We start from the raw sequence: 8,622 nt of genomic DNA, 5'->3' as shown, positions 1-8,622 counted from the left end.
TTGACAAATTTATTACCGAATTGGAATGTTTATTTGGGAAAAATAGCTAAAATACTTCAAAAATTATGAAATTTTTCTGGCAACTCATATTTGATGTATTTTGATCACATATGAATTTTGGGATCATTTAGAGAAGTCTAAAGGTGTTTTGTGTATATGCATTCGTGTGAATTTTTATAGCCGAATTTGGGCCGAAAAAAATATTGCACGAGCTTTTTACTTTCTAGAATTGATATAGGTTGTTTTGGGACATGACTTGAGTATTCAGGAATTTTTGTGGAATTTTTGGAAATTTTTTGGGATAAACGGACGATTTTCAGGTAAAATATATATGATAAAATGAATTTTTATAAATTAATAAATCTGTAAATAATTCCAGAAATATTTTTATAAAAATATACATATTTAATTGATAAGTGACTAAATTTTCATAATTTAATGATTAATGGTTAATTAATTATGCTAATTTGAAGATTAAACAAATTCAGTTTTTATAAAAACCGGCAAGTTCGCGATTAACGAACCTGCGGGAATATCAAAACACCAAGAGTAATCAAAAATCATATTTTTGGACTAATTAAGTAAAAACGAACTTTTATATGAGAAACCTGGACAATCCGGGTGGATTGTGCGCGTTTCTTCTTAAATCAAACTGAATAAACGGAAACGGGCCCCGTGGCTAATTCGGGACCCCAGTATGTGATCCTTCTTTATAACTTAATTATTTTATTAACCAATACATTTACCCAAGCTTATTTCCCATAAATATTTTCTGAACGCGTAAACGAACAACTTGGCCCAGCTGGGAAAACGGGAATCTGAGCCAAGTTCAGTTCTAAGTATTAGACATTGAACAACATCACAGCCTAGGCTTCTTGCCACTTTCTGGGCGTTCCAGCTATACCCAGATTAGTTATACAGCCCAGTTTGGTATTGAGATTATAATAATATTAAAATATTAATATTATTATAATATTGATTATAGGAAACCGTGATTGCAAGTTATACAAACTCGAACCGACGTGCTACTGATTATCTACTAAACAGTGAGTTTCATGACCCCACTCTTTAAACAGTTTTACGAACTTTTGGGGTGAAAAGCATGTTTGATTTCATATACATACCTGAAACATGTATTGATATGAATTATCTAAGTGCTAACACACGAAAGTCCCCACGATCACAGTGATTAACTTTGAGCCGGTGGCTTGTGAATAGTACTATTGGTTTGACAAACCCAAACGGAATCGGCCTGGTTGCCGTGTCACATAGCGCCGTTTGCACATGACCATATTTATACAAACAGGCTATGTAGTGTTAGACATAGTTATCGGGGCATGTTGTGGGTGGAAGGGGAGCCACAGTGGTTGATTGAGCGTGGGAAATGGATGCACGCAGCACATACAATCAAGGCTTCACTGTTGCTTAGCATAATTACATCATTTACATACATACATACTTATTTCATGATTACAAGTGTTAACTTGTGAATACTCATTACTGTTTTCTTGAAACTCGTGAAACTCACCAACTCTAGTAGTTGACCCATTTTAAACTGCTTTTCAGGTGTACCTAAATCGGAATGATTTGGTGATCTGTTACTTGCCCAAGGTGTGTGGTTGATGCTATGTGAATAGAAGCAAGGAAGTTAGTAGTAAGATCGTATAGTTAACGAACTAGTTTGGTTTGTATCACCTAGACTATAAAACGATAATAAAACAAGGAAATGTAATATATTGTAAATTAGTTTGTAATGTTTCTTTATAAACAATATGTTGATACCAGATGTGTATGTTACATTCCCGTTTTACGCTTCCGCAATGCGCTAGTCGGGGTGTGACAATTACCTACTTTGTAAAGTCTCTGTTATTATAAAAGGTTGTCAAGTCACTTTTGTAAAGTATTACTTTAATATTAATATGTTGCAAAATAGGAGACATGGTCACATGGGGAGACACATTTAACAAGGATGATGGGAAATTTGCCTTTTAAAAGTTGATGTGACTTAACCACAAGCATACATCTTTTTGGACAAGCCTTACCTGCCCATACATTATTGAACTTTATTTGTATTTTAAACATTGTTAAAGTTTGAAGGCTGCTCCCCTTCTTAGGGGGTGTCCTGGGCCATTACTTTAATATGAAGGCCCTTCTAAATGAAGCTCCCTATTTAACAATTCCTTTAGAATGAAGCTTCTGCTAAAAAAATCCTTCAGAATGTAGCTCCCTACTAAACAATTCCTTCAGAATGAAGCCCCCTGCTAAACAAATCCTTCAGAATGAAGCTCCCTACTTAACAATTCCTTCAGAATGAAGCCCCCCTGCTAAACAAATCCTTTAGAACGAAGCCCCTTACCAAAAAAAAATACTTTTATAGCAAAGCCTCTTACAAAATAATTCCTTTAAAACAAGTTCCTTTACTAAACATTCCTTCGTAATAAAGCCCCTTCCAAGGAAAGCAAGTCATAATGGAACCCCTTCCAAGAAGGAAGCCTCCTTTCAAGACAATCCATTCATAATGATACCCCTTCCAAAACAATCCCTTCATCACAAACACTCCTCCCAGACAATCCGTACTAAAGCCCCTTTCCATATTGCAAGAATCTTTTTCAAAAAAGGAGATTCCCTTTCCAAGGGATGAGGTGTTTAAAACCTCCTTCTAGGAAGAAAAAATATCATTTGGGCAAGAGTTAACTGCAAAGGAAAATAACCTCTTCCAGATTTTCTTTTTTAAGAAGAATAATCCCTTTCTAACGATGGAAGTATTTGAAAAGTTCCTTCCGTAAGGAAGGAGAGACTTCTATAACAACTTTTTGCATTACAAAAATTTTATCTGAAGGAGAAGAATCCCCTTCCAAGGGATGAAATGTTTAAAGGTACTTCTTTCTGTCAAATGTCCTTGCTACATCACAACATCCCATACTACAATAGTTTTCTAGAAAGAAGAGAAATCCCTGTCTAGGGGATGACACACGTGAAAGGCCAATCCCATGCAGAAGAAAACCCCTTCCTACACCAACATGGAGCCGGGGGACTAATTTGACATTGCACCATTGTGTCATGGGTTTTCTTCATTGAAGTCTTTTTACTACGGCAAGGGGGACCCCATTCATCAGCTTTTATGCATAAAGACGTATCATATAAAGAAATCGCCATCTTAAAGAGACTTCCAAGAAAAATAGTCCCTTTCCAATGAAGGAGGTATTGGAAAGTCTCTTCCAAGAAGAATGAAAGCCTCCTACAGCAACACCTCAAGTTTCAAGAGTTATCCTTTTAAAGAAAAAAAGTCACATTCCAAAGAGTGACAAAGTCTCTATGGAAGGAAAAAACCTCCTGTAGCAGCACCTTACATTCCAAGAATTTTCAAGGAGAAGAAACCTCCATATCCTTATCAACTTTTATCATAAGGGAGTGGTCCCCTCCTATTAGCCTCTTCCATCAGCCCCTTTCACCATCCTTCATGTGTAAGACTCCTAACATGTATTAAAAATATGCTTTTATAACAAATATAATTGGTCGATCATTGCTTATAATTCCTCCATGTGGGATAAAGCTCTCTTTAAGAGGCATAATACTTAGAATTCCCTCATGTGGGATAAAGCCCTCTTTAAGAGGCATAATACTTATAATTCCCACATGTGGGATAAAGCCCTCTTTAAGAGGCATAATACTTATAATTCCCCCATGTGGGATAAAACCCTCTTTTAAAGGCATAATACTTATAATTCCCCCATGTGGGATAAAACCCTCTTTAAGAGGCATAATACTTACAATTACTCCATGTGGGATAAAGTCCTATTTAAGAGGCACAATACTTATAATTCCCCCATGTGGTATAAAGCCCTCTTATAATTCCCCAAAAATGGAGTAAAGCCCTCTTTAAGAGGCATAATACATATAATTTCCCATAATGGGAAAATGACATAAATTCTCCTTCATGAGTGTGAAAGGAAGGCCCGGCTGAGGGGCTTGGATCCATATACAAAATAGCCCCATCTATGAGGCTCAATACTAGTAATTTCCCTCAAGGAAAATAGCCTTATGCACGAGGCCCGGTAATTATAATTTCCTCAGAGGAAAATAGCTCCTTCTAAAAGGTTTGGAACTTACAACCCCCCTCCACCCCCAGGCAGGAGGTATAACCCAAAATGTGCTCAAATGCACCTTTGAGTCGAAATGCAATATCCACTCACATCTTTAACGTGATTCATTCATCTTAACAAGAACTTATAGAAAGAATTAAAATCACCATGATTAATGCTAGTGGTTTGATACATTTTCATCACTTATTATCACATCAGAAATTGTCTATGCCTTAGTTTCTATGTCCAATACTAATAAAGCAAGAATAGCATGATCATTATTAGAGCCTGTTAATCTGTTACTAACAACTTTGGTAGGGTTATTCAACAAGAAGAAAGAGATTACGTGCAAGCAACATAGTAACCCAAGAAAGAAAGCTTAGCATTGTCTTGGTTATGATAAAGAAACTTCGGTTTAAAAGTCCCTTATCCCAATCATAAATAATTAGCATAAGGGACTGGGGGACTTGAAGAGGTAACTCCAAGATCAGGCCCATTGTATGGGGATGATTTTAGAGATGCGTAATCTTTGTCTCATCCATGACTTCTCCATCTCGACTATACTGGGACCAAATTTGAAAAGTCAAAATAGAAGAAGGACCGCGTGTTTCTATTGAGGTAGATTTAAATTATCAAGAGAATTGGATCAAGATCATGTGAACAAAGTATCATCTACCTCAACCAAAATATCAAAAGAGGATCTCGCCCGAAACTGGTCCAAGGAGTGGGTTTAAAAGGGATGAACCTATCCCGTATGTGATAGATGAGCTAGGACTACATTAGTCTCTTGTTCATATCAAAATAGGGAGGGGGACTTGCAAATCCTGCTGTGGAAATAGGTCTCCGTCCCATGATGAGGTCCAAGTCAGGAAAGCCCAGAAGAAACCAAAATACTTAGGGAGTTCTAGTTACTCTAACCAAACATCCTACTAACCAGATAAGAAGGAGATAGAAAATGCAACTTTGAAAGTAAGAAAAGGGAACAAGCAGTTATGAGAAAGGTTGGCGAGTCGAAAGGTGTCATCACATCTTTCGGGGAGCGTGAGAAGCTTTTTCAGAATTGTCACCAGTTTAGGTATGGACCTGACCATGGGCTGAAAAGATAAAAGGGGGATTGGATAATTTAAGTCAATGAAAAGTCCGAGTTGGTTCATCACCTTTACCACCGATGGGGGAGACCTGATGAAGCTACCCTACAAAAGGAAGCCCAAAAGAGAGTAACCAAAAGACCTCCCAAAGTAATCAAATGAAATCAAAGGTTCCAGAAGGATTAAGGGCATGTCCGATCAATCTAAACAAGTGGTGATATTAACCCAAAAGAAAGGATTAGAATAACACATGTTTCTAGAATGGATGGGGCCTAAGTTAAAGAGAACAATGGCCCAAAGGAAAGCTCGTAGGACAAGAACCAACATATAATAGTTCTATGGATATTCTTTTGGTATCAAAGATATCCCCCGGACATATAAAGGTCAATCGGAGAATAAGGAAGATCACATAAGAGGTCACGATAGAGTAAGAATAGGGACTTGTTGTGAGTTTATTGTACTCGTCATAAATAACGAGTACAATGGACTGGGAGACTTGAAGAGCCTACCTCGGAATTGGATCCGGAGGTACTAAAATTCATTAAGTAAGAAAGAAGGCCCAATGCTGAAGGGAGAAAAGGAACACAATGGGCTAGGTACCAAAAGCCCAAAAAGAAGAAAGTGAAGAAAGACACGAGCGACAATAGTTATTAAGTCTATTACCCTTATCATAAATAACAAGGGCAATAGACTGGGGGACTTGAAGAGCCTACCCATAAGGTGGCCATATGGGCAGGCCCTAGCCCAATAATCCGAGCAAGGCCCAATGAAAGCAAGACTAATAGCACAAGATATTCTAGAAGACGGCTTGGAGGGAAACCATTTGCGAGGGAAACTCCATATAGCACATCCGATCTAGTGGGTGGCCTGAGGCACGCATGACCCGGGATAGGAGGCAATAACCAGGAGATAAAGATCTTCGGACAGACAAAGCCTAAGGGAAAGAGGATCGGACCAAAGGACTCGACCGGAAGATATAAACCATTAGACCATATGTATAAACACTCTCTTCTATAAATAGAGAGAGGATAAACATTGTAAGACATACATAATCAATACAAAGCACTTTCACTCTTCACTACTCTTTGATCTCCATTATTGTGATTGTTAGGAACTTTCCCCGTTTACTCGGAATAGGTTCCAACAATTATTTTTATGTGTATTTTACTTTTGAATTCCGCATTAGGCAGTCTAGGTTTCGAGTCTATCCAATATTGTTTTCCTTTCTGGTTTGAATAAAACTATATGTAAGATTAAAAATTTAAATTCTTAGGGAATAATCAAAAGACAACCCCTTCTTAAAAAGAGAACTTTAAGCTACTAAAGAACTCGCGAAAATTTGCGTGATTTGACATATTACATATATGTAATAATTTTGTATTAAATATATGTAATACAACAATATTGTTGTATTACATTACGCATTTACGCGTAATACAATACTATTACATATGTAACAATATTAGATATATGTAATATGCAACAATATTGTTATATTACATATATATGTATATGTAGGGGAAAGTTAATGTATAAATAAAATTAACGTGCTAAACATGAGAATCAAGTAAAGTAATTATATATACAAGTAGAGTAATTATGTAATTACATCATAGAGTAATTACGTAATTACTCTATGATGTAATTACATAATTACTCTACTTGTATATATAATTACTCTACTTGATTCTCACGTTTAACACGTTAATTCATTTGTATTTGATCCAAACCCTGTATATGTAATATAACAATATTGTTTTATATTACATATATATCACATTTTTTAACAATGTTGTTATATTACATATATCTTATTTTAAAATAAGATAATAAATAATAAAATATATATAATATTATTTCAAAATAAGATATTAAAATAGTTTATAATTTAGCTTAAAATAGATAAAAACAAAAACAAGTTAAATTGAGTTTTTTAAGTATAAAAATATATTAAATAATAAATAAAATGAAAAAAAAGTACAAACAATGAATAAAAATAAAAACAAGATACAAAATAGAAATATTTGAAGCAGTATAACAATTCTCTACAATATACTGCATGCTCTCTAAAAGAGTTTAAACACGTCTTGTGACAAACAATAACTCTAATAATAAGTTGATGTTGGATTTGAGTTTTTAATTGTGAAGGCATATTCAAAATATGATTATTCAACAACTTTTCACAAATTAAGAGTTGATGTTGGAATCGAACCCGTGACATTCTGTTTACAAAACCAGCAACTTACCAGCTAGTCCAGCGCTTGTAGTGTAAATAGAATGGTTCCTTCCTAATTTATAAGGTGGATCCTCTAATATTTTCTATATATCGATACATTATTATTTCAAAACTCGAGTGGTTATGGGGAGCCATCATGTTTTTCCTAACCTGCAATGGCTACATGTGCGGATGCGTGATGTAATAGCCCCATCGTTTTAGTAGCATCATTGTTACAAACGAGCTTGAGAAGAGAGAGAGAGAGATGATTTGTCTTCCTGTGCTTTATGGGCGGGATCACGTTACAAGTCCCAGTCCGATTTTGCGTGTTGTGTGCCACTGTTGTTTATCGGCGGTCTCAATCTGTCCCCGACTGTCAGTGACTGCGCTTCGACCCGTTAAAAATGTTGAAATTACTTTTTTGCCCCCGAATCTTCAATAGTACATTGTGGAATCCGTCTTTGTCATCTTCATCTCATCTGGCTCAATACTCTTTTTTGTTGGCGATTATATTGGAGCTCGATGTGTCAATACTCTTCTTCGTTGTTGTCCGACTCACAATCCAAGTCAAACATTCGATCGATCTGAGGTGCGATGCTCGTGTGGTGTAGGGACTTGTTACCAGACACGCCTTCATGGAAAATTTTTATGGTGAACATTGTCTTACCATCACCTGTAACAACCATTAATCAATCAATAACACTAATAATTTGAAACTTTTGCAAACAGAGTAACCAGTGATCACTTACCGTACAAGTTATAGGGGTCGTAATACTCACTTTCAGGCCTAATACTGTATGAACCATCCTCCATTGCTACTTCCACACCAGTAATCGACCAAGAATTGATTATCGATTGAAGCTTCGATCAACAAATTACGGAGAGACAAGGAGTTATGGAGGCCGACGACTCAAGTTTGACCAAAGTTATAACCTAAATCGGAGGAGGTAAAGGATGAATCGCAAAAAGACGGTCCTGCCCTTGCTCGAAGATGGTCAATAGACGGTCCACTAACGGCCGGAGACAGACTAAACCCGCTGATAAGCACACAACGCGCAAAATCGGGCTGGGACCTGTAAAGTGCTCCCGCCCATATAGCACAGGGAGACAAATCATAATTAAAAAAAAAACAAATAAAAAAAACTAGCATTTTTGATCTTTGGCATAGGCTTGATGCCATTCTATGTTTGATATTATTCTTTCTTGTAAAAATCGGAAATCATACCTAACTACATTG

The sequence above is a fragment of the Bidens hawaiensis genome, unplaced genomic scaffold (assembly GCF_021521415.1).
Source record: "Bidens hawaiensis isolate Kalapana, Puna unplaced genomic scaffold, B.hawaiensis_p1.1 tig00017357_1, whole genome shotgun sequence".
Taxonomy (NCBI): Eukaryota; Viridiplantae; Streptophyta; class Magnoliopsida; order Asterales; family Asteraceae; genus Bidens; species Bidens hawaiensis.
Note: the sequence above shows the minus strand (reverse complement) of the source record.